Source organism: Lithobates pipiens, unplaced genomic scaffold (assembly GCF_037356315.1).
Source record: "Lithobates pipiens isolate NorthernLeopardFrog02 unplaced genomic scaffold, aLitPip1_a1.2 Scaffold_19, whole genome shotgun sequence".
Taxonomy (NCBI): Eukaryota; Metazoa; Chordata; class Amphibia; order Anura; family Ranidae; genus Lithobates; species Lithobates pipiens.
Genome location: NW_027507764.1, coordinates 344,898,582 through 344,926,193, shown reverse-complemented (window position 1 = coordinate 344,926,193; position 27,612 = coordinate 344,898,582). Strand labels below are relative to the sequence as shown.

Genomic DNA, 27,612 nt, shown 5'->3' with positions numbered 1-27,612 from the left:
AAGCAGGATACCCTTTGTCTGGTAGTCTAGTCACTTTTTTCTTTTGTATTAATACATATGCTGTAGTGACAGGACTGACTTAGCAATAAAATCTGCCAGGGGTTCTAATTCTCTATTCATCCACGGGATATCCGATGATATAAAATACTGCATGGTTTCATGAGATAACAACAACATATTTTGATTAAATACTGCATGTGGTATTATAGTAGCGGTGGTGACGTGGAACACCAATGCACTTCATATTTGGCCATTTTCTTGCTACTATAATGTAAGCAGCCATTTTTAATTTTTAATAAACCAATTTGGTAATGCACTATTGGAGGTTCATAAATTTTTACATGTGGATACAACTAACGAACGTTCACACTTACTGCTTATACTGGATGTTCACCTTGTTACTGGCTTACCCACACCCACGGAGGCAAGGGCATGATCCAATAGATGGTCAAAGCACATATTTAAGGCATATATCTATGCCCATGAGGTAAGAGCACTGAGAGCACACCAGTGGAATTACAGTCAACGTTTTACAGTGGGAATCTTGTCGTAAAGAATATATGCATTTACTTGAACGACAGCATTGAATCATCTTTGTACTTTTTTGCACTTTTTTAGCACTTTATATATTTTGGCTTGCACTTTATGGACTGATTTGCACTTTTTATATTGGACTGCAGTGGATGCAGTTTACATTATTCAGGCCTATATGGTCATTGCACATTTTTATTTTGTCATATGTGGCGTTTATTACTTTGCTTACAGGCTATTTCACCCACATCATTGTCATGGTATTTTAATCACTGAAGTTAATCACTGAAGTTATGCGCACAATCATCATTGTTTTGTACATATTTTTCTGCCCACTTTTAGAAAAACGCTATGAGCTATTTTACCGCAGATTTTAAAGATGAAAATACAGCTTTGTAAATAGAGCCCAGTGTTTTTAATCTCCCACACACATTAGTGGTCAATGGTAGTGTTTTTTAACACTCTTTGCATTGGTGTTTAGAGACAGTGAAAAGTAATCCTCAGCATTGGGGGTTACTTATCTGATCACGCATTCTGGCACCACTCTCTCTCCCCAACAAGGCCAGGGCTTTACTTGTACTGCTGGGTGGACATCCCTCTGCCTAACAATACAGACCCTAATTAAGTCTGGAAAGCAGAAAGTGTTTCAGCTTCCAACACCCCACTGGTGCTTTGCTGCCCTCTGGTGCCTAACAGTTGATGGACCCAGCCCAGCACACAACAAGTTGGTATGCCATGTGTTGGGTACCAGGTCTCTAGAGGAACAGTAATTGAAAAATATCAGGCTAAATGTTACTTCAATGTCTGTTTTTAAATCATGCCTCACCAAACAGTAGCCATAGGTAAAAAAAGACGTATTTTAATTAATTAATATGTTAGAATATTTGAGGATGTTAATAGCTTCCCTTACTCCTAGACATTTTGCATGCTAGCTTTTCTGTGCAGACACTTTTATGTTCAAATTTATGATTGGTTCTTTTCTTGAAAGCTGAATTCTGTCCATACAGGAAAAGAAGCATGCAGTCTCCTCCTAATTGACATTAACATTTGCAGTTGGATGGCCAACAGGGATTAGGTGAAGTTCCGATACAACCAGGTTAAAATGGCTGCACTTGTTTTCCACTTTATCTGTCTGCTAGTCAGCAAGGATGAAGAGTTCCAACACACCAATGCTATAGGCTCACAAGAAAGCTGAATAGGAAATCAATAAAATGTCTCTGTTCAATTAGGTTCATTGTGATTTAGAACCTCTTCACATTATAAGGCCTGCAAAACATCAGTGCTGAAATTACTATCTTTCTTTAGCACCAGCATCTTCTGTGGCCACACAAGCGTCCAAGCGTCCAAGTGTGGATGGTCACTATTAGTAGGAATGGGCAAATATGTGTGGGCTCGGGTCACAGGGTGTTCATCAAACCCCCAAAAGATTACCAAATTAAAACAAACCCCACTAAAGTTCATGGAGAGTGAATCTTGAAATCAGTTCTGGGTATTTTCAAATCTAATTGGCAAGGGTTTGTCAAATAAAGGTCATGGGATGTTGCACAATACCACAGAGAGATATGTAAAAAAAAAATTAATTCAGTACTGCAGGGAGTTGGTCCATATTTAGCCTTTTCAATGTGGCCAAATTAAGTGTCACATCAGTGGCATTGCTGGCATGCAAACAAACACCATGTCATTATAACAGCCAGATGCTTTTTTACATTTTTACACCCAACTGCCAGCTTTTACATTTTATCCCTCCTTTTCTTTCTCAAGGGTACAGATTTGTCATTTTATTTGGACTCATAATTCACCCTTTTTTCTCCTCTTCATCCTCCTCCAAAAGGCCACAAGTCAGCCATTTTTGTAAACTGTGTATTCAATAATAGTAAACCTTGGTGCCAACACAGAATGTCTACACTAAAAAATCAAAAATAAAAAGCAAGGCGCTAGCACACATATAGTATTTAAACATAATCAAAGATTGAATAATAATCCAGATAGCCTTGAAAAAACGTAAAAATAATATCACAGTCCAGAAAAAAATATACGTCTATTCCTAAATCTTTGCAATAAAAAAAAACTCCAATCACTGTGTTCTTGTTTGTAAGAGCCCGGTGCCCCAAATACTTCTCATAAAAGGTGCTCCACCACAATGTGTACAACAACAACCAGGGGACTAAGGGCACATGGGTGACCCCCCATCCATGCAACCGGCCCCCATGCAGGACACCGGATGCATAGATTCCATTGTGGGGGGAGTGGTTTTTTTAAGCACCTGATTAGAGCTAGAGGCTCTAATAGGCTTCAAAAGAGGGGCTCAAAGCATTAGCACTGCAAATGAGCCCACCCAGGTGTGTTTACAATAGCGAATGAATATTTGCTATTGTAACACTGATCCTCCTCCCTGCCAATCAGTGATTTTGTATATATTTTTTCCTACATAAGTTTACTTGCATGAACACTGGAGGGGTTTTGAAAGTCCTTCTGCCCCAGGAAGATGTCACATGTGACGAAACATGTCGGGTAGAGCTACACGCTGACATCATCACGATCCCTGTGACCCAGAAGTGCCGGTGTTCGTATTTGAAAATTTGCCGGCAAATCTGTTTTTACACATGAGATTGATGTTTTTACTCTGTAAGTAGTCAATTGGCTTTTGTTATTTTAATAAACTGTCTGAACGTTATCACACTATTGGAAATCCCTTTTCTCCTTATGAGCTTTATTTTGGCTGCTTTGTTCCTGCCGTGGTCTGTCTGAGCATGCTCACGGAAAGGGTCAGGTTCCACACTGGAAACTTCTCAGAGGAATTTCCGTTGCATGCCCCACAGAGGAATATTCTGCCTGCCTGTTTGACCATCCTAGCAATAGGTGGTCTACTACATCTGGTAAGAATCCCTGCTCACTGGGTGTGAAGTGCTGTTCTGTGAAGGCGCTGCTCAATTACTTGGAGGTGGATTCCTTTAATTGAATTTGTTTTCTTCACAAGGTCTTGATTTATAAATCCATTCATAACAAGGATTTTTTTACACATGTATTGTTTATAGTTGTTATGTTATTTACATTCTGCGCTTTATTGTATAGTAGCACAATTATTTTTTGTATACACCATTTTTCCTTGATTATGTCACTAGGATTAATTGCTGCTGTTTTTTGAGGCAGTAGGATTTTTTTCACTTTTAGCACGGTATAACACTACACTTTGGAACAATTAAAAATCTTGCTACCTACCCTTTGTTGCAATATATTTACTATAGGGATGATACCCTCTACTGGTACATCTTTCTAGTTGATCACCTCCCCTATATATACCCAATGGACACACAAAGAAAACCTTTTGACAACATCTGTCACCTGCGCACGTGAGCACGCCCATATGCACGCATGCATGCACATAAGTATTAGCCATATTCTTATATGTACGAGAGGAAGCATGAATTAACCTGTAAAGAGGCACAGAAGTTCATCTAGAGGAACCATGTTGTCCACTGCCATGCCCTTCCTGACATATGCTATATACATACCTAGAATTCCTCTTTAGGCAAGAACATGGGAAACATTCTTTTCAAACTCTTTATCTTAGTCAGGAAATACAGTAATGTCTGTTTTGGCAATAAAAATGCATTAATGAGTTTTAATCTGCTTGGTTTTCATGTGATCACCACAGCAAAGTAAGCTGAATAGAAGACCGTTCGCTTTGGCATCCACTTTAAGCCTCTTTAGATCTGGAGTTTCATTTGACTTGAGAGAAATATCTTTGTTATCGGTGCAGAGCCACTGCAGAATCATTCCATCAATATACACATCTGTGGCAGCAGAAAAAAATGTCCAGGTTTAATTCAGGAGATATGACCACTAGTTGTAGGCATTTCACTTGCAGCCTTGATGCCTTGCTTGCCATTTTTGCCTATTCATCATTAGGTATGCATGCTCTGACAGGAACATATATTTTTTATACCTTTGTTGACGTTAAATGATAGTTACATTACGTAACCGGGTGACCCCACCCCCTTCTGACATCACGGGGAAAGCCATAGGGAAGTCCCCGTGCGTCATAGGAGGCGGCCCTCAGTTATATAAGAACTGTCAGAAGAACAGAAGCGTCACACAGCGGGAACCTCCCATGGATGCGGATCGTCTGGAGAACAAAGCAGGGAAGAAGACGCCGGAGGAAGATGCAGACGAGAAGACCAAAGGAAGAAGCAGAGGATCAGAGGAAGAAGCGGGGTAAGAACAAGATGGAGTAAGAAAACCAAATGAAGACCCAAAGAAGATGGAAGAAGAAGCGGGGAAAGGAGAAAACATTAATAAAGGAATTGTCAAATACCGTCTCTGGTCTTTTTAAACATTTTTGACAATTTATTTGTGAAATGGTAGGGGTACATTTGTACCCCATTACCATTTCACATGGGGGGATCTGGGGGTCCACTTGTTAAAGGGGGCTTCCAGATTCCGATAAGCCTCCCACCATCAGACCCCCACAACCACTGGGCAAGTGTTGTGGGGATGAGGTCATTCTCCCCATCAACACGGGGACAAGGTCCTTTGGGGGGCCGCTACCCCAAAGCACCCTCCCAATGTTGAAGGTGTGTGGCCTGGTACAGTTCAGGGGGGCTATCTCACCCCCCTCTTTTCCTGTGGTCTGCCAGGTTGTGTGTGGATGGGGGGACCCCCAAGCAATTTTTTTTTTTAGTTCGGGGTTCCCCTGTGGGGGAATCCCATGCCATTTTTATCAATGAACTTTTATGTGTATTGCCAGACCGACAATTCATTATAGCCGCGAGTAGTTTTAAATTACTTTTTTTCCTTTAGAAATGTAATTTTGCTGTCAGACTGTTCTAAACACGGAAACATGCGCCACTTTACAGGCATACTGTAGACACCTCCCAGGTACGAAATTTAAAGGAATATTACACTCTTATAGTTTCACTTTAAGCATTATTAAAATCAGTGGTCCCGAAAAAACTTCAGTTTTTAAAACTTTTGTTTGCATTGATACATGTCCCCTGGGGCAGGACCCAGGTCCCCAAACACTTTTTAGGACAATACCATGCATATAAGCCTTTAAAATTAGCACTTTTGATTTTACATGTTCGTGCAGCATAGACTTTAACGGTGTTCGTGTGTTCAAATGAATTTTTTGCCTGTTCGTATGTTCTAGTGCGAACCGAACAGGGGGTGTTCGGCCCATCCCTACTGCTAACATTACCCCCCCTTTCCAACTGACAATGCTGCTGTCCAAAGGTGCCCTCTATGCTCCTTCATCCAGAGTGGGGGCACTCTAATGCAGGAGGTGTGTTATTGGCCAGATTATCACTGAAAAATGGAAGGAAAAGTCTTGAAAAAGAAAACGGATGCAGCCACTGCATCTAAAGATTGGTAAACTGCAATATAATACATTTTTGGTTTGGTGTTTAATCATTGGCAGCTAGTGCTCTTTCGGTCGGGGGTGGTAGATGGACTTGACCATAGACCCCCCGCACTGCATACCATACCCCCCATCGCCAGCTCACTAACCCTGTCAGATGGAGATGGCGGCAGCGGCTTGTATCCTCAGGGTCCCGGCTCCATACGCCTCTTCCCTCCTCCTTGGCGGCAAATAGGATGGCCTGTCCTTTTGGCCAATCTTCCTGATTGGCCGGGAGGACATTTTGTGTGAAAATAGCAAATTTTCATTCCTATTCATTCCCTATTGTCACACAACTGTGTGGTCTCGGAGCACAGTTCTCTGCCATTTGAGACCACCCTTTTTTAAGACCTATTAGAGCCTCTGGCTCTAATAACATACTTCAAACCCCTCCCACCCCAATGGAATCCTTGCATCCGGATTGGGGGGCAGCGCCTGTGCGCCCCTAATGAACAAGCCACCACTGGGTTTAATACCACTTTAAATCTAAAATAGAGAAGAAGAGGTAGTAAATCAGTTTCATAGAAGCGCTTGTGTCAAGAATTATGTATGTCAACGTCACAGGAAGTTGAAAAAGGTGAGTCTTGTTAACAGTAGTCACAGGATGGTAAAATAAAGCTGACACAAACACAATTATGCCGCGTATACACGATCAAACAATCGGGTGGAAAAGTCCGGCAAACTCAAGTCCGCCGGACAATCCCCCCGTGGGTAGCCTCCGGCGTTCTTTTTTTACCCGAAAGTACGGCGGACTTAGAAAGTAGCTTTGCACTCCAATCTTCCCGCCGGACTTGCATTTCGGCGGACAATCCGGCCGTGCATATGCCAGTCCGCCGTACTTTTGAAATGAACAGACTTTTCCCGCCCGGAAAAAAGTCTGTTCATTTTGAGCACGTCTCCAGGTAGGCGGGGCCCGCGAAGGATGCATCGCCGGCCCCGCCACCTGGTATGGACTTAAAGGGGAACCCCAACGCCAAAAAAATTGGCGTGGGGGTCCCCCCCAGGTCCACATCAGACCCTTGTCCGAGCACGCTACCTGGCCGGCCAGGAAAGGGGGGGACGAGCGATGAGGACAAGGGGACAAGGGCCTCTTCCCGACAACCCTGGCCGTTGGTTGTCGGGGTCTGCGGGCGGGGGGCTTATCGGAATCCGGGAGCCCCTTTAATAAGGGGGCCCCCGGATACCGGCCCCCCACCCTATGTGAATGAGTATGGGGTACAATGTACCCCTACCCATTCACCTGTAAAATAAAGTACAAAAAAACACAACACACAAGGGTTAAAATAGTTTATTGCACAGCTCCGGGGGTCTTCCGTCTTCGGGGGTCTTATCGCCGGACTCCTCCGCTATCTTCTTCCAGCTCTTTTACTAGCGGAGGAGCCCGGCTTTCTTCCTCGCCGCCGCCCTCTTCTTCTGACTTCGGGGGTCTTGTCCCCCTCTTCGGTTCTTCTGCCGGGCCACCGCACCTTCTTCTAGCTCTTTTACAGGCGGTGGCCCAGTCTTCTGTCATCGCTGTCGTCGTTGCCGCCTTCTGTTCTTCTGTTCTTCTCTTCAGATGTTGCCTCGTCGCATCCTCCGCTCAGACGCGACGCGCGGCGACTTATATAGGGACATCAACGGATGATGTCCCCGCCTATTATGATGTCACAGTCCCAGCATCGGCGGCGACGGCGGCGACATCGGCGACAGAAGACCGGGCCACTGCCTGTAAAAGAGCTAGAAGAAGGCGCGGTGGCCCGGCAGAAGAACCAAAGAGGAGGACAAGACCCCCGAAGTCGGAAGAAGAGGCCGGCGGCGAGGAAGAAAGCCGGGCTTCTCCGCTAGTAAAAGAGCTAGCAGAAGATAGTGGAGGAGTCCGGCGAGAAGACCCCTGAAGACGGAAGACCCCCAGAGCTGTGCAATAAACTATTTTAACCCTGTGTTGTGTTTTTTTTGTACTTTTTTTTCACAGGTGAATGGGTAGGGGTACATTGTACCCCATACTCATTCACATAGGGTGGGGGGTCGGTATCCGGGGGCTCCCTTATTAAAGGGGGCTCCCTGATTCCGATAAGCCCCCCGCCCGCAGACCCCCGACAACCAACGGCCAGGGTTGTCGGGAAGAGGCCCTTGTCCTCATCAACATGGGGACAAGGTGCTTTGGGGTGGGGGGGCCGCGCGGCCCCCTCTTCCCCAAGGTACCCCCCCATGTTAAGGGCACGCGGCCTGGTACGGCTCAGGAGGGGGGCCGCTCGCTCGTCCCCCCTTTCCTGGCCAGCGTGCTCGGATTAGGGTCTGATGTGGACCTGGGGGGAACCCCCGATTTTTTTCGGTGTTGGGGTTCCCCTTTAAGTCCATACCAGCAACATCTCCTTCGCGGGCCCCGCCTACCTGGAGACGCGCTCAAAATGAGTGGAATTTCCTCCGCGTATGTGGGCGAGTACGTTCATTTCAAAAGTACGGCGGATAGTACGGCGGACTTAGTGCGCCGTATTAGTCCGCTGAAAAAGTGCCGTGTGTGGGCAAGTAGCCCGTTCAGAAAGTCCGGCGGGAAGTCCGCCGGACTAAGTCTGCTGGATAGTCGGCTACGTGTGTACACGGCATTACAAACTAAATGATATAAAATTTTGGTTCATTGCTCCTTCCACCCCATTTTGAGCTGACTAAATAATTACAAAATCCCAACGGGTATGTCTCATTGTTTTGTTTGAAGCCCATGACAATATTATTCCATGTAAACATCTATACATTGTCTTATATAAGAGAATGATGCAATGTTAGTACTGGGATTTGTCTAAATTAGTATATTACATACTGTCCCTATCTGTGGAGGGGGGGCCAAATGTCGTTTGTGAGACATGACGGTTACATCAGTCTGCTGTTTAAAGTGATCCCTTTGGATTTTTTTTTTCAAATTAAAGGAAACATTACCTGAACACTATCTGTATTACCTCAACAAATTAATATTTCCCTTTTACAGAAAATACAGTACTGCTCCCCCATAATCTCTTCTACCATAACCTTAAAATGCATACAGCTGGATCTATATCTAGGTAACACGATAGAAAACTGGTACCAAAGATTTATACATAATAAAAAGCTAAATTAATCACAATACTGGAGATTTATTAAAACTGTTGCATACAGAATCTGGTGCAGCTGTGCATAGTAAATAATCACCTTCTAACTTCAGCTTGTTCAATTAAGCTTTGACAACAAAACCTGGAAGCTGATTGGTTACAATGCACAGCTGCGCCAGATTATGGGTGCACCACTTTTATTAAATCTCCCGCGATGTGACCACTAGGATTTATTTGTTTAAAAAAAAAAAAGAAAAGAGGATTGGAAATGTCTATGTTTAATACTGAAGATTTAGATTTAAGCCTGAACTAAATAGTTGACTTGATTTACTAAAGGAGTAGAGCAGGGGTGCGCAATTAATTTTACCATGGGGCCACATGAGAAAGTGTGACTGTTGTGGAGAGCCAAATTGAATTATGTTCAATATAAATTTTGGACTTGAGAAGGTCCAAGCGTATGTAATCACATAGTAAACAAACACCCGGTGCTGGAGATTTTCAGGTACACCTGGTCATGAAATAGGTCTATTTCAAACAAGAGTTCACCCCAACTGTAAAATAACAGCAGGATGGAGATGTTCACATGCCCCAGTAATTTTAACTCGGGGTGCAGAGTTGGACAAGCAGCAGCGCTTGTCAAACTTGCCTATTGCATTTATTGGGGCCACACCTCAACTACATGAAATGCACACGATTGCGTTGCATTAGTGTTGTGTAAGGCCGCGTACACACGGGCGGATTGTCTGCCCAACTAAGTTCGTCAGACAATCCGACAGACAATCCGTTCAAAATTTGCATGAACGGACTTGACCACACATGATGAGCAGACAGTCCGCTGAAAGCGTGTGTGATGACGTGTACAGCACGTACGACGGGACTAGAAAAACGACGTCCTATACACTGCAATGCAACCTTCGGCCGTGTAAATCCTTTCTGAGCATGCGCCATACTTAGTCCGTCCAACTTGCCTACACACGAGCGGACTGTCCGCTGAAACCAAGTTTGGACGGACAAAACCAAGTTTGAACGGACTGTCTTACGGAAATTCCGTAAGACTTTGTTCATCAGATTGTCCGCTGAAAAAGTCCGCTGAAGCCCACACACGAGCGGATTGTCCGCTGAAACACGGTTCAGCGGACTAAGTTGGACAGACAATCCGCCCGTGTGTACGCGGCCTTACAAGGTTAAATCAGAACATGGGTGCACCTTATTTACTATCATTCCTTTTGCAAAGTTACCAGGTATGGATATATTTAACCACTTTCAGACCGGACCATTTTGCTGGCTTAAGACCAGACCACTTTTTACAGTTCGGCACTGCGTCGCTTTAACTGACAATTGCGCGGTCATGCGACATGGCTCCCAAACAAAATTGACATCCTTTTTTTTCCCACAAATAGAGCTTTCTTTTGGTGGTATTTGATCACCCCTGCGGTTTTAATTTTTTGCGCTATAAACAAAAATAGTCAAGAATTGGGAATTCTAAGGATATCGGGGCAGTTGCTGAGGCTGCTCCCTTGATATCCACACCCAAAAATGTTTGTTAAGGGGACTATTGCGGTATTAAATAAATAATTCATAGAAGACTTTATTATAAAAAATTACAAATAATTTAATAAGGGAAAAAAAAATGTAATCCATCAAAACTTCCATATTGCTAAAATCATATACACCACAATTAATAAACTACCGACGGGTAGCCCCGTAAGGTTTCTATTGAAGAGGGGTATAGAAACGTTTCCTCTACCGGTTTCACTGTGAACCGCTTCTTCAGGAGGATAGCCTACAGAATAAATAAAAATATTTGCAAGTAATCAAATAGCAGCGAATCATATAATGACATAACAGAAGATTTACAATAATTTGAATAGTGAGGGGATCAGCTCACCCACAGAGGAGGAAGCAGTAGATCACAGGACCCATCGGTTTCCTCCCACGGGGCTACCCGTCGGTAGTTTATTAATTGTGGTGTATATGATTTACCCCCTTCCTGACCAGAGCACTTTTTGCGATTCGGCACTGTGTCGCTTTAACTGACAATTGCGTGGTCGTGCGACATTGTATCCTAACAAAATTGAGCTTTCTTTTGGTGGTATTTGATCATCTCTGCGGTTTTTATTTTTTGCACCATAAACAAAAAAAGAGTGACAATTTTGAAAAAAAACGCATTCTTTTTTACTTTTTGCTATAATAAATATCCCCCAAAAATATATAAAAAAACAGTTTAGGCCGATACATATTCTTCTACATATTTTTGGTTAAAAAAATCGAAATAAGCGATTATTGATTGGTTTGCGCAAAAGTTATAGCGTTTATAAAATAGGGGATAGTTTTATGGCATTTTTATTAATAATTTTTTTTTTTTAAATGGTGGCGATCAGCGATTTTTATTGTCACTGCGACATTATGGTGGACACATCAGAAATTTTTGACACATTTTTGGGACTATTGTCATTTATACAGCAATCGGTGCTATACAAATGCACTGATTCCTGTGTAAATGATACTGGCAGTGAAGGGGTTAACCACTAGGTGGCAGTGTAGGGGTTAAGTGTGTCCTAGGGGCGTGTTTCTAACTGTGGGGGCTTGGCTGTGTATGACATGTCACTGATCTCTGCTCCTATCACACAGAGCCGAGATCAGTGACAAAGTCTATAGGCAGAACAGGGAGATGCTTGTTTACTTTAGCATCTCCCCGTTCTACCTCCCCGTGAGGCAATCGCGGGTATCCCGAGTCGGATATACACGCGCACACGATGATATACGTCAGCACAATGGCACGGCTTGGCAAATGGGCATAGAGGTACGTCTCCTTTAAGAAGCGGCATTGTGGGCGTGTGCCCACCGCATGCTCCGTGACCATGGGTCCCGCGGACTCAATGAATGCCAGGTGCCCACGATCATGTCAGGGAGTGGAAGAACGGGGAGATGCCTTTGTAAACAAGGCATTTCCCCATTCTGCCTAGTGACATGACAGGGATCTACTGCTCCCTGTCATCAGGAGCAGTGATAGCTGTCATGTGAGTTGAAGCCCATCCCCCCACAGTTAAAATCACTCCCTAGGACACAATTAAACCCTTGCTCGCCCCCTAGTGTTTAACCCCTTCCCTGCCAGTGTCATTTACAGGATAATCAGTGCATTTTTATAGCACTGATCGCTGTATAAATGTCAATGGTCCCAAAATAGTGTCAAAAGTGTCCGATGTGTCCGCCATAATGTTGCAGTCATGATAAAAATCACAGATCACAGCCATTACTAATAAAAAAAATAATAATAAAAATGTCATAAAACTATCCCCTATTTTGTAGACGCTATAACTTTTTCACAAACCAATCAATATACACTTATTGCAATTTTTTTTTTCAAAAATATGCAGAAGAAAACATATTTCTTATTTTATTTTCGAGTAAGTAAGTAAGTAAGTAGCTCAGGGACAGGATTCAGGATAGCAAGAAATTAGAATGAGCGCACACACACTTGACATTGACACTCATAGTGACACTGACAGCAGTGTGCAGCAGCGCAGATAATGATAACACCTCACTGGCATGACACTTCCCCTTCTGAGTCACAGTGACATTCTCTCTCCACACCAGGTGCTCCCTTCAGTCCACTCCAGTCCAAAGAGCACTGACAGTCCTGCTCCCGCTTTACGTTTTGGATAGCTTAGGGAAGGATTAATTAGCCATTTAGTGATCTGGGATTACTGACAGGTCCGTCAGAAAGTAGGTGCCAGCATGCGGTGAGCAGCAAGATGACCATCCAGCGATTTCTAGGACCAGCGTGATGGCATGCTACCTCTGTCCTTAAAGTGACACTAAAGTTTTTTTTTGTTTTTTTGTAAATAACAAATATGTCATACTTACCTCCACTGTGCAATCGGCTCTCCTCTGTGAGGCGAGGAGAGCCGATTACCGGCACTTCCTTGTTTACAATCACATGATTAAAGAGCCGCGTCAGCAGCTCTTTACAGAGATCGATGTCGCGCCATGTCCTAACAACATGGCGCGCCCACAATCGCCTTGCTGCACACCCCTGTGGGCATGCAGGAGTGGCCATTCAGGTGCACCGTCATATGATGTCCACCCAGAACGAGAGCCGTACCATCCCGCCGTCATATGACGGTTGGTGGGAGGCAAGTGGGTAATTAAGCTTTGACAAAAAATAAACTGAAAGCTGATTGGTTTCTATGCACAGCTACGCCAGATTTTGAACTCTCCAGTTTTAGATAATCAACACAATATTCATATAAAACTGACCACAGACATAAAGTAACAGACACAAACAACACATGGCAATTTGTACTAATTGTTGTAATTTAGGTAATAAAGATAAAGACAAAGATAAAGACTAAAGAATTGTCAGTATAGTCTGCGAGACCAAGCGATACCTGCAATATCCTTAGGTTTATAAGCAGGTCATACCATTCTGCTTCAAATCACACCTATCCATCAGAAATGTAATTATTCATGCCAATATGTTGCCTCCATCACCAAAGAAGCATGTCAGCATAATTTGCAGTATACCTTTCTGATACATTGGTAAATTGGTGTATTAAATCCATACTGCTAAGTACATGAGAAGTCATTGCAGCAGAATAAAGCGGATATGTTTTGTACCTTCAGGCACTTGCTCTGGCTGAATACAGTAATACACACAGGGAGTAAAAACATATATAGAGATTACATCTGGCACTGCAATACCTAAATGCCTTTGTTCTGTTTTCATGCAATAATTTACTTTGTGATATTTAGAGACAGTCACTCAGAGCATGATAGTGTTATCTGTAACTGTATATTCTGCAAAAAAGTAACATTTTAACCCTGTCTTTTAGGCTATGTCAGCATATTAGGAATACCAAGAATATGCTTAGAATGAGTGAGCAACTGCCAAACATTACCATTCATAAATAAACGGAAATGAGTCATAGTAAAATACAATTTTTAGATTCTAATGTCTTTCTGTGCCAAAGTTGTTACCGCCAACTATTCAGACAAAGAACGGTACCAATCCAGTTATTATTCAAACTGCATGAGTAATAGGGTCCACGCAGTATTTACAGGCTTCTGAATCTTCCTAATAAACCCATTTTCAATCAACATGTATGACCATTGTCATGGAGTTTTATAGATAGGCAACTCCTATCCTCATATTGATTAGTAGACATGTGCAGAGTGAAATATTTCGTTTTCGTCCGAAAAATACATTTATTTAGTTACTCCTGAAAATTGTTTTTATTTATTTAGTTTTTCGTTCAAAAATTGCGTTCGTCCGAAAATCCACATGAATTACGGTCAAATCTGTCTTTGAAGGCTTATGGTGTCTGTCGAATGTATGAAGAAGATTCGATGGAGCTGCTAAACTCTATATAGCCTATAGGTGGAGCATTTGACTCCGGAAATTTACGATTGTAGCGCCGTACAGTTTCGATGCTCGGTCGAATACTATTATAAACGTGTGTTTTTTTTGTTGCTTTGTCGAATCTCCGTCGTTCATGTTGAATGAATGGTCTAAGTCTCACAGTGTCAGGTGTCATCACTTTTTCTCTTTATGTCGAATATTTTCTCTCTGTCAAAACTTTTCTCTATATAATCTTTTACTAATAGAGGTAAGGCTAGGCACATTCGACCACAGGTTTAATAGACACAGACTGTTGTAACAACGAAAACAAAAATAAAGCATTTATTTATGTCGGATCTTTTGTTTTTCGGATTGTGCGCTTTCATTTTCGTTTGTCAAAACGAAAACGAAAATACCTGAAAGTCGGAAGAAAATGCATCCGGACGAAAATGAATGTACATGTCTATTGATTAGTGGTTCCAAATCAATAATAACTAATGCAGTAGGGAACATACACAAAAGATACACTCAGCATCTTTCCAAATAACTGTTCCCTACTGCAGTAGATTGTAAAGGAAATTTGTAAGTTCTGTATATAATTGTATTCTATTGTGTATGTATTGCACACTGCCCTCACTGTGCACAAGGCACTAATAATGTTTTCATTACATGTTTACATTCTTTTGAGTCCTGATTAGAATTAGCCTGCCTATGTTACGCCCCTTGTTACCATACAAGTACAATTGTATATACAATATACAATAATGTGATACCTACGTAATCATGTATATGAAAACCTTCAATTGCGTCAATAATAAAGCAGAACAGTCTTTTGTGTCTGTTCCCTACTGCAGTAGTTATTATTAATTTGGAACCACTAACCAATATGAGGATAGTTGTTGCCTATCTATAATATTCCATGACACCATGTAGGACAATTCCTGTCAGCATGATTTGTAGGAAATAAGCTATGCATAAAAAATGATAACAAGTTAGCTACAGTCAGGTGGAAAGTACACCCCATCAACATAATTGAACAGACAAACATTACATATTTATGTGAACAAAACCCCAGATGATGACCAATAGGACGAACGATGTCGGCTGATGCTCTTGGAATCGTTGCTTATACTCCGTTTTATCTACAAGCTTGTATTATCGGATTTGCTGTAAGTGTAAACCCCCTTTTTTTCCATTAAACTTCAAACAGTATCAAAGTATCAAAGTGCAGATCTTTTTTTTTTCATGCACACCATTTGATGTGATTCATCGCATGTTTTGGAGTCCATCATGGATACCTGACAGTCTTCATTTAACATTGGGGGAACTCTTCTTACCGTTTTTCCATTGGTGGGAGTTCCTGTTTGAGGTCATTCCATCAAGAGTGCCTGTTTGACCCACGTGCGATACGGTACGTGTGTCCATCAAATCTGGTAAGCGTGAACACTTTACCATTTTGACTGTATTTTAAAGATTTGTTTCCGGATTATCCAAGAAAGACCTTTTTATTTTTCATAGTTGTCTAATTATTCACTTTGGACTTTTACGTTTTGGTTTTGTTCACATTAAATTTTTCACTGCCTATTTTACCTTATCAGGTTCATACATTATTCACTTGCTCACTTAGCACCACACTTTTGTCTTTTATTTCCATTTTGCACTGTATGTCTAGTGACGTGTCGGTTCCTTATTTTGTTCTCTGTGCGCAATTTTTTTCTTTTTTATATTACATATTTATGAACGGTGCCTACAGATAAAAGTGACACACAAATAAACACGCAAGCAAAATTTGCCTTTTCAATAATCTTTCAACTAATGTATCAATAGATTTATTGATGTTCTGTGGAAAAAGTAAGCACACTTTTGACCTCAAAAGTTGGTATTTGTATAACAACCCACCAGTTTCAGACATGAATTTTATTCTTGTCCATTCCCCATTCAAATTTCTCTTAGTTGCAAGATTTGTGTACATTTCCTTGCATAAGCTGTTAGTTTCCATTCCTTTCACAATATTTTAATATGATTCATATCAGAGCTATGACTAGGCCAGTCCTAGCCCTCCATTTCTTCATATGTAGAAATTTCTTGGTGGGTTACTATTCTGCTCTGTACAGAAGAAATTGTCCCTGGAAAGTTCTGCTAAATTCAAGTGGGAATCCCATATTACCCTTTTCCTCATCCAAGTTAAATACCCTAATAAAAATACAGAACAAAACACTGGACTGTTTCTTGTCTCAAATGTGCTGTAAAAATGTGGTGTGCCTGGCTGTGCAGGGTGGGGGATCCCTTTACACTTGCGGCTCCTTAGGGGGTGCACTACACAAAAGAACCCTTACTGGCCCCTCTAAGCTAACCAACCTAAGTTCAAAGGCTAGGCAGTGCTTTTTGGTTACAAACAATTCAATCTGGCAAAATTACTGCATTATTTCACTGGCATTGTGCAAACTTCAAACGTGCGGTGGCTAGATATTGGATTCCGTGCTTAGAACCTATAGAATGGCTGCTGCCTCATACAAAAACATCTAATTTGACCATAAAGTACAATGAAAACAAATAAACAAAAATAAATAAAACAAAAATAAACAAGGAAGTATAAAGCCCCATACACACTATGAGATTTTCTGCTGATTTTTGTCTCCAGATTTACCAAAACCATGTAGTGCAGGGGCCTGCCTGATTGCATACAAATTGAAACTCCTAAGGTTTGACCTCATATTATATGGTTTTGGTAAATCTGAAGACAAAAAAACAGCAAAAAATCTGATAGTGTGACTGGGGCTTAAGACGTTATACAAACAGAAGGGACAACAAGAGGGAAATATGGGACTTTAAATGAAGTAGTTGACTCGTGTAGATGAATATGGTCAAGTTTAATTATTGGAGTAAAAAGTATATAAATACATACCATGTAGTATAATTCATACGAAAAAGTCAATGGATAAATGTTACCATATTTTTACATATGCATAACAGTAGTATCATAATGTTCATAAATGTATACATGGTCAGCACATAGCAATGGTATATACCATGGTCAATTCACATATCAACTGGCAGTAAAGTTGGTAATTCAATAGATTCAAAAATGAATGGTGTATCCAGATACATATCCTAATAAAGCACATAGCTACATCCTCAGAGCCCGATGCGTTTCTGTGTAAAAACACTTCTTCAGGGGTGGATGTTGTAGGGTATCTATGAAAACATATAACGTAGAATATAGTAAAAAATTGATTCTAATATAGGGTAAGTACAACAGGACAAGACAATGTCATCAACGCTGAGTGCTTACGTGCCACAGGTAGCGACGGTGTGTAGTGCATGCAAAACCAGGACCATAGGAGTGGTCTGTCCCGGGAGCTGAGGTAGTCATGTACCCTATAACCAAGGGGGTGCAAACACAGAACCTCCAAAAATGCAGACCTCTCATCTCAAAAGTATGTCCTGAATGGTGAAAGGCAATGGAAGTTTTGATGTGACCTATAATGGATGAGCAAAGTGACTGTTAGTTGGTGAAAGTGATGTGGGAATAGAGGCCCTAATAAAAGGGATACAAGGGTGAGATATAGTGTATGAGAAAAGTGTACTGTAGTGAGTACCATGGAGGGTCCATTAACCAAAATAATGTGAAAGATAAAGGAGAGAAGGAGAGATATGTTGGAATAGCACTACCATTATGTCACATATGTGTTTACCTTGAGTAGAGGTACAAACAGAAAATAAATGAAATGAAATAATAAAATACATTTTAAAAAATGTATATGTGCAATGTCCCTTTAAGAGACATTGCACATATATACTGTATATTTTTCATTTTATTTAATTGTATTCATCCATTTTTATTTATTTATTTTCTGTTTGTATAAAATCGTATATTTTGTTGCAGAGCACTTTACGCATATTATCGTTTATTGGTTTTCATTGCACTGGTCACATTAGATGTTTTTGCACATATTTTATACATCGTTGTTGGGGAGCGCCACCCATATCTCCCTGTTACTATTTTTCTCAAACGCAGTGGCGACCGGTGGACATTTTTTGGGAGGTGGCAAACTGTATGCCCCCCACCCCCAGGCCGATCGGTTGGTAGCACTTACCCCATCACTGGCGGATTCCCCTGCTCGGTGCCCCCCGTTCTCCTGCTGTTCTCCTGTGGTTTCTCGTTCTCCGGGTCATCATTGCGGCTTCCGTTTACTCCCTCCTCCTTGGCAGCTAATCAGGAGTCTTCTATTTTCGGCCAATCGGAAAACGGGTCTCACACCCACTTCTGATTGGCCGGATTGAGGATCAGTGTTTCAACTGTGAATATTAATTTGCTGTTGTAACACACCTGGGTGGGATCAGAGCGCATCCTCTGTGACCTGAGCCCACCCGATTTTTAAGCCTTTTAGAGCCTCTGGCTCTATACAGGTGCTTAAAAAAAAGCCTGAATTTATCCACTGCATATAGGGGGGTGGCATGAAGGGGGGGGGGGCTGCGGCTGGGTCGGGTCGCCACTGCTCAAACATGCAGTATGTGCTTTGAATTCATTGTAGTGGAAAACTCAAACCCCATCCCTATCAGTGGTAAATGTAGGGTTGTACTTACTTTTTCCATGTGACACATATGCATTTTCGTTAATTTAGAGTATGATAATGCCTATATAAAATAATCCCTTCTTGCTATTTCTTGTCTATGATTATGACTACACCATGTTAATATTACAGTATGTGTAATTTGTTCAGGCGGTATCACATCTTTTCTGTAGACACTGTTTGAATGAAGATCTAATGTTATTCAAATATATGAAAAAAGTCAACTATATAGTTCGTCAAATTACTTTATTTAGTAAACTAGCTGGAAGCTAATTAATGGTTTCTTGATGTTATGTTGCCACTTATAGAGAAGCTCTTCATCTACTTCCACCACAATTTTTTAGTTGACACAACTGATACTCTGATGATTGTTGGAGTGTCAGGTTTAAAATTAACATGGGCTAATCATCACTTCATTCAGTCAATTACATTCAAATTGAATAATGACTGTATGTGTGTATGGTCTGTCTGATCAGTTCTTTCCCTGCATTCAGGTACCCAGAATGTAGAAGAGAATAATATTTTCTACTTTCTGCTATAAAATATCCAATAAAAAAATAAAAAATATCAAATTACTTCAAATGTTTAGGCCAAGCCAGCTTCAGCCAGGAATGGTTGTATGCAACAATGGCACCAACCTTCTATCCGCCCTCCAACAGTGACACTTGACACATGTACCATGTTTGGCACACATCCTGAATTTGGTGGTGCAGTGGTTCTTGAGCAGGTACCCAGGATTACAGGATCTCTTGAGGCAGGCCAGAAAAGTCTGTGGTCAATTCCGCCAGTCATACAATGGCAGTGCTCACCTGGCTGACATTCAAAGGGAATGCAACCTGCCCACCAACTGCCTCATTTGTGACATGCCCACCAGGTGAAACTCAACGTTGGCAATGCTGCAGCAGCAGCACACACAGCAAAGGGCCATTAATGAGTACCTGTGCGAGTATGGCACATTTTTCTCCCCCTGTTTAACAGGTACATGTAATTACAATTTTTTACATACTATTTCACAGAATGGGCCCTTCCTGCGCCCAACAAGACTATCTGTGTGGGGTTACAGTGTTATGGTGGCACCACCACCGCCCAAAGCCCAATTTTTCTGCCCCTGTTTAACATGGGAATGAAATTACGATTTCTGATACTATATTTCACAGCAGGGCCCATTCCTGCCCCCAACAAGAGTATCTGTGAGGGGTTACAGTATTCTGGTATCACCAACACCTAAGGCCCAATTTTCTGCAGAGTATATAGGGCAGGCCATATTGTATATACTGCTGTTCAGAATATATAGTGTCTGGGGGCCTGGGGACCCCCACGCCATTTAAAAAAAAAATTATCCATACCATTTTTTTTTTGTATTTTTACCTATATTGCCAGGATCCGACAATACATTACAGCCGCGGGCAGTTTTATATTATATTTTTTCCTTTAGAAATGTCATTTTGTTGTGGCACTGTTATAATCATGGGAAAGATATACTACTTTACAGGCATACTAAGGACACCCCCCCCCCCCCCCCAGGCATGATATTTAAAGGAATATTTCATTTTTATTGTTTCACTTTAAGCATTATTAAAATCACTGCTCCTGAAAAAACAGAAATTTTTAAAACTTTTTTTGCATTGATACATATCCCCTGAGGCAGGACCTGGGTCCCCAAACACTAACTTGCATATAAGCCTTTAAAATTAGCACTTTTGGTTTTTCACGTTCATTTCCCATAGACTTTAATGGTGGTTGCGTGTTCGAACAAATTTTTGCCTGTTCACAAGTTCTGCTGCGAACCGAAATGGGGGGTGTTCAGATCATCCCTAGTGTCTATAAACTATAGTATATATACACTGATCAGTCATAAAATTATGACCACCCACCTAACATTGCGTATGGCCCCCTTTTGCTAAAACAGCCCTTACCAATTAAGGCATGGACAGCAAAGTAATATCCACATGAATGGCAGGACCCAAGGTTTCCCAGTAGAACATTGCCCAAAGCATCACACTGCCTCTGCCAGCTGGCCTTCTTATACTACATCCTGGTGCCATCTCTACCCCAGGTATGTGATGCACTAGCACCCGGCAGGCCACATAATGTAAAAGAAAACATGTTCATCAGACCAGACCACCTTCTTCATGTGACCATTGTAGAAGCTTTTGGCTGTGGACAAGGGTCACAGCCCCATACACAACAAACTGTGATGCCCATTTATTTCTGCTATCACCACATCAACTTCACGGAGAACATGTTCACTCTCTGCCTAATATATCCCACCAATTTTTAGATGCTACTGTAACAAGATATTCCCTTTACCTGTCAGTGGTTATAATGTTATGTCTGATCGGTGTATACTGTAGCTCTTATTTATTTCTTTTATACTAGTAATGGCATTGATCAGCGACTTATAATGGGACTGTGATAGTGCGGCAAGAAATCTGACACTAACTGACGCTGGGTGGGAGGTGAACACTGATATATCCAGCGACACTAATACAGTGATCGATGATAATAATATACATTGTCACTGTACTAATGACACAGACTGGGAAGGGGGTCAACATCTATGGGTAATTAAAGGGTTAACTGTGTGTAATATGTGCTGCTTTTTACTAAAAGTCTCTTTGTTCTGTCTCCCTGAAGAGAATCAACAAAGCGGTTGTTTCCTGTGTACAGAGCCCTCTGCTGCTTGTCAACATAGGGCTGTGGGCTGTGATTGGACACAGCTGATCAGCAGGTCCCCGCCATGAATCATTGGAAAGCAGGGAGAAGAAACAAAGAGATCATTCCCTCTGTACAGAGCCCTGTGTTGCTTGTCAACACAGGACCCTAGACTGTGATTGGACATAGCCAATTAGCAGGTCCCAGGATCGGGACCTGCTGACAAAATCCCACTGTTTCTAATCACAGTTGGTGCCGATGGGGTACAGGGTTGAGACCAATGACCTACAGATACAACGCTGTGCCTGTACTGGCCATCTGTCTGCAGTACAATGAGGGGAGGCATTTCTGAATCGGTTAATGGTGTAGTGGTTAGCACTCTCACCTAGCAGTAAGAAGGGTCACTGGTTCAAATCCCAACCACGACGCTACCTGCCTGGAGTTTGCATGTTCTCCCTGTGCCTGCCTGGGTTTCCTCCGGGCACTCCGGTTTCCTCCTACAATCCAAAGACATGCAGGTAGGTAAATTGGCTTCTGTTCAAAATTGGCCCTAGGATATGAATGGGGACCTTGGATTGTGGGCTCCTTGAGGGTAGGAACCAACATGAGTGTGCAATGTACAGGGATAGGGGCAATTGTAGACAATCACTCAGGTTGAACTGGATGGACTGATGTCTTTATTCAACCTAACTAACTATGAAACTATGAAACTATGAATGTATGTGTCTCCACTGGGAAGATTCACCTTGTCTGTTTAATCTGGGGACCATTGTCACTTAGTCTGTAAATGAGAAGAAATCCAAAATTCCCAATGCTTTATGTGTTGGGAAACTCCCATGAGCTTCCCAACACATAAAGAGAGGTGTATTGTTCCATAATAGACATTTGTGCCATTGACAACTGCTTGTTTAGATAGCCAGCAGTCACTACCACCCAGGGGCGTACTAAGTGGGGGGGCGGGCCGCCCCGGGTGCCACACACTGGAGGGGTGTCAGGCCAGCGCCCCCCCCCCCCGCAACTGAAGTGTCAGACAGCTTCATCCCAGTTGAAGTCACGTGTGTGACGTAACGCGTAGGACCCGAGGCTAATCAGATACCGGAACAGACGCTCAGACACGAGCTCGGCGCTCGTTTTTACAACGCTATTTTAATCCCACAAAAATGTGAGTGTTTTTTTAATATATGTAAATAAAAGTTTTATTTCCATTCAAAAATACTACACTATGGTGGGCCTCCTTTATCTCTTTTAAATGTACATTGAGAACCCTATGATCTGAAGCACCCAGTGGACAGAGAGGAAGAAAAGGATCATCCCTACCTCTCCCCCCACTTCCCTGGCTCCACTTAAAAGTGAACGAATACCTAGGAAAAGATCGAGTTGAAGGGACCCCCCCCCCCCTCCTCCTTTAATTATTCTGCTACATGCTGTTTACCTTACAGCAGTAAGGTAATCATTTACTTTTACCACGGGTGTCAGTGACACTGAAGATTTATCCTATTTCTGCACTTAAAGGCACAGTGTCACTTTAATGCAAAGACAGTTATACACAGTGTTCCAGTGAAACACTTTGCACGTTTGCACTGGATACCGCACTGAACATCTGTTTAGTTAGATGATTTAAATATTTTGTTATACACCATTTATATATTTTTTAACTATATTTTGTTTTGCTTTATTCGTTTGTATACCAGTCACTGTATGAACCATTCACCTATGTTCTATATATTTTGCACAGCGATATAACCACCTATAGTTACACTCTTTATGTTGATAATATTTATATCACTTAGATATTGTTCATTTTTGCTTTTTGTTTGCACAAGTGAAAAACTACTATGTTCTTTTAACATATTTGCCAATTAATTTAGATTTTTTATTGATTTTGCACTTATGCACCTTACCGATAATCGTGATAAAGAGCATGTTAATTTGCCACTGGGTGGTCAGCGTCGGTAAAACTGTGACTCAACCACCTATTTTTCACCGCCCCCTTACTGCCGGCCCATATAAAATAGGCCTAAGCCCTTGTACACGTGGTCGGAGATTCCGACGGAATGTTTTCTATCGGACCGTTTTGTCGGATATTCCGACTGTGTGTGGCCTGCATAGGACTGTTTCCGTTGGAATATCCGACGGACCAAGTTTTCCAACTTGCTGGTAAAATTTTCCGCCAAAATGCTACTATCGGACATACTCCGATCATGTGTAGCCTACTCCGACGGACAAAGTGCCACGCATGCTCAGATCAAATTTCTAGATCAAAGCTATTGGCTACTAGCCTGAACGTAGTCCCGTCGTAACAAAATAACGTCATCACGTTATGTACAATAGACTTGTGCACAACAGAAAATTTTGTTTAGTTTCGGTTCGTTGTCATTCGTAAAATACATCATTTCGTTCTGTTATATTCGTTATGTTACGTTAATACGTTTTCCGATAATTCGTTATTATTCGTAGAGTGTCGAATTCATTAGTTCGTATTCGTTGAAATTCGCTATTTATGTATGTATAGACATTCGCGATAATGATTCGTAGTATGGAAAGTTGTTTGTTTATTGAATCTTTTAACACACACAATGACAATGTCTCTTCTCCTCAGCTCAAATACAATACAACACCCTTCTAACTCAGTTCTCAGGAATGCACTTCGCCAGTAATCCATCCTCCGCCACAAAATTAATTAGCTGATTGGACTATAAGATTTACTTTGAGCTGACCTTTTGTTTCATTAGATCTTTAAAGAATTACCGAATCATGTCGAATTCATTTGAATTCATTCGTTATATTTCTTTCGTATTCGTTGTTATTCGTTATTTTTTTATTCGGAAATTCGGATGCATCCGAATGTCCAAAAGATGCAAAATTCGGCCGAATTTCGATTCATTACGAAATGAATGGCACAAGCCTAATGTACAATCGGATTTTCTGACAACTTAGTCCGACCGTGTGTATGCAACATCACTTCCGGAACTCTTCCGGAATTAATCCGTCGGGATTACTCCGCCGGATTTGGTTGTCGGAATCTCCGACCGTGTGTACAAGGGCTAAGAGTGCAATTGGAGAGATTTTCCCTCAGTTCCTGTTGTGTCTATGGGACAGAAATTGGAGATATATCTGCCCAATGGGGCACAGATGGTGACAAAAACAAAGGTTTTAGCTTTAAATACACTTAAAATGTTAAACAATTGAGGCTTAGTCCTCTTTCATGTAGTTTGCGTGCTGTTTTTCTACTCTGTTCAGTATTGTACTTACATAATTAGTAAATTGCTCCTTATTCTCATGTGAGGTTCTCTGGCTAGACTTCATAAACAATAATTATAGCTGTTGTGTAATATGTATGCAAGGACCTTAGAATAAAATACAGTCTGTGATAGGCTAAAGTTAGTAAGGACCCCCATCATGGGGATAGGCCCATAGGAAGACACAGGAAGGGGTGAGACATTTCCAGGATGTATTAGAATTTTCATATTAAACCACCAGTGGTTACTCCTTAAAGCATAACTCCAGGATACACAAATGTTATCTAAATACAAGAGTTGAGTGCATTCTTTGTTGAATCTTGGAGTGTTTTGTGTATTGGTTCTAGATCTGTACGGTCTGTACATTAATCCAGCTTGAATCTTTTCCTCAGTGCACCAACTTCCTCAGTTCAGCTTTAAAAGATGTTTGAAGACGAGTACCTCTAAGTGCCTGAATTATAGTCATAAGTGTGAGTAACTGACAAGTATATATATATATATATATATATATATATATATATATATATATATATAATTATTTATTTTTTCATTTATTTATATATATATATATATATATATATATATATATATATATATATATATTAGGGCTGTGGAAATTAAAGATTAATTCCTAGATGAAACAATTAATTTTTTTAATCGATCAAAATTCTTTTGATCGGTACTCATCCCTCCGCCGCCTTCTGTGTCTTCAAGGAGTTCCATTGGAGATCCAGTGATGTCACTGACATTGATGTAGCTAGACTCCTCCCCCTTCCCCAAGTGCCTCCGTCTGCTAACTAAGGGAAGGGGGGGAGGAGTCCGGTGACGTCGAAGTTCTGATTGAACGTAATGCGTATGGGGGAGGAGCTATGCATGACATCATCCGCTGCTGCCCTACCGAACTAACACGATTGTCGGCTTTACATACTGTGTTTTTATCATCTTTATGTAAGTAGTTTGTGTTTGAACACAAAAATTGAATCTTATACTTAAGCGGTGAGCACTTAGATCTTTTCTTTCTACCCATCACCTGGCATCCTTGCTGAGATCTAAGGAGACGTGAGAGAAGTTTATTGTCCGTGTTAACCCTTTTGATACGCACTTGCATGACCACCTGCTTGCACAGGGGTCCATGCCATAAGGTGAGAGTGATTAATTAGACTGGAGGTGGAGGGATTGTCAGGCTACTGTGGATAAAAAATTTCTTATGTCAGTGCTACACTTTGCATTTAAAATGTATTTGTGTGAACTGTGAAGTTAAGTCATGGATTGTGGAAACTAATTAGTGTCTGGTGATTGTAAATAGTGTACACCCCATTTACCAATGATTAATGCAGAATTGCAATGCAAGGAGATCAGCTAAAAGTAGTTGGATCTGTATGTGCGTTATAATCAATCGAAATTAGTCCATTAATCGATTTAAAAAAATTGATTTTGAACATTTTTTTTCTTTCCAAAAAGAGTATGTGTTAACATTAAATATCTTGTTTTAATTCTGAGATGTAAGGTAAGGTTATTATTATCTGGTACAATTGAAAACAGTAAAATCCATTTAAAATAATCTTTAACTGAATGCTCATGGCCAACTTCACCAAGATCAATGCAAGGTTATATATTATCAGGACATGTATGCACATTTATCACCATCCATGTGCAAAGGCATGGAACTTTTCCATAGATTTATTAACAAATGCTTAAAAAAACGGTGGGTTTGATTTACTAAAACTAGAGAGTGCAAAATCTAGTGTGCCTCTGCATAGAAGAAAAAAGAGGGGGATAAAGATACCCTTTCAACATGCGCACCCTGGATCACCTCAAACAACGTATTATAAATAAATCTGTGATAAAGCAGCTCATAATAAAGCTCAATGGCATAAGTGATAAAAAGGAAACAACTGTAGTTTCATACCGTGCTCAACACAAACATCAAATACAAACATTTGAATAGGCAATACAAATAGTAATGAAAAAATTTATGAATAAAACGTTTAATGAAAAAAACGTTACCGCAGTTTGTTTATATTTTAGTGATCGGCTGTGAAAGGATCACAGCCGATCACGTGGGTAAACAGCCAGCCAATGGGTGTTTACCAGCGTCGGTGATGAGCAGTGTTCCCGGGGAACACGCCGCCACCAACATGCACGCGCAGCTGGCTCGCGATCGCGCGTATGCGCCGTGCACAGTGGGGGTGTGACCATCTCCCGGCACAATAGGTGCGTTGCCTGGCCGTCATTTGACGGCCGTTGGTCAGGAAGTAGTTAAAGAAGTGAATGTGCGCTGCTTTTCGAGATTTCATAATTTTCCACATCACAAATGTTAATTCTCCATCACAAACGCTAGTTTACAAGACCGACCGCTTCTGGCTTGTCCTTGCTTCCGAGCATGTATGTTTGTACTTTGGACTTTTGTCTGACTGACTTGTGTACACACAATCAGAAAATCCGACAACAGACCGTTGTCCACAGAAATTTTTAAAGCCAGCCATCCAACATTTGTCTGCGGAAAATCCGACAACAATTGTCTGATGGATCATACAAACGATCAGATTTTCCGCCAACAGCCTGTTATCACACAATTCCCATAGGAAAATCTGATTGTGTGTACGAGGCTTAAAGGGGTTGTAAAGGTTAGTTTTTTTATTTTCTAAATAGGTTCCTTTAAGCTAGTGCATTGTTGGTTCACTTACCTTTTCCTTCGATTTCCCTTCTAAATGTTTTTTTTCTTTGTTTTCTTTCTTCCTGTTCCTCCTCAGTAAGCTGTTCAGTAAGCTGTTCTGGCTGACTAAACCCCGCCTGGATGATGGTGTGAAGTTTACTG

At 41.4% G+C, this 27,612-nt stretch overlaps 1 long non-coding RNA gene across 1 annotated transcript; it reads right to left on the bottom strand.

Annotated features, from left to right (window-relative positions):
- Positions 1 to 17,195: 17,195 nt before the first annotated feature.
- LOC143998311 (uncharacterized) lies at positions 17,196 to 27,612 on the bottom strand. The gene is made up of 3 exons (XR_013277838.1): positions 27,482 to 27,612; positions 17,619 to 17,806; positions 17,196 to 17,521 (listed from the first exon to the last, which is right to left on the bottom strand). It is a non-coding gene; the product is annotated as an uncharacterized LOC143998311 (long non-coding RNA).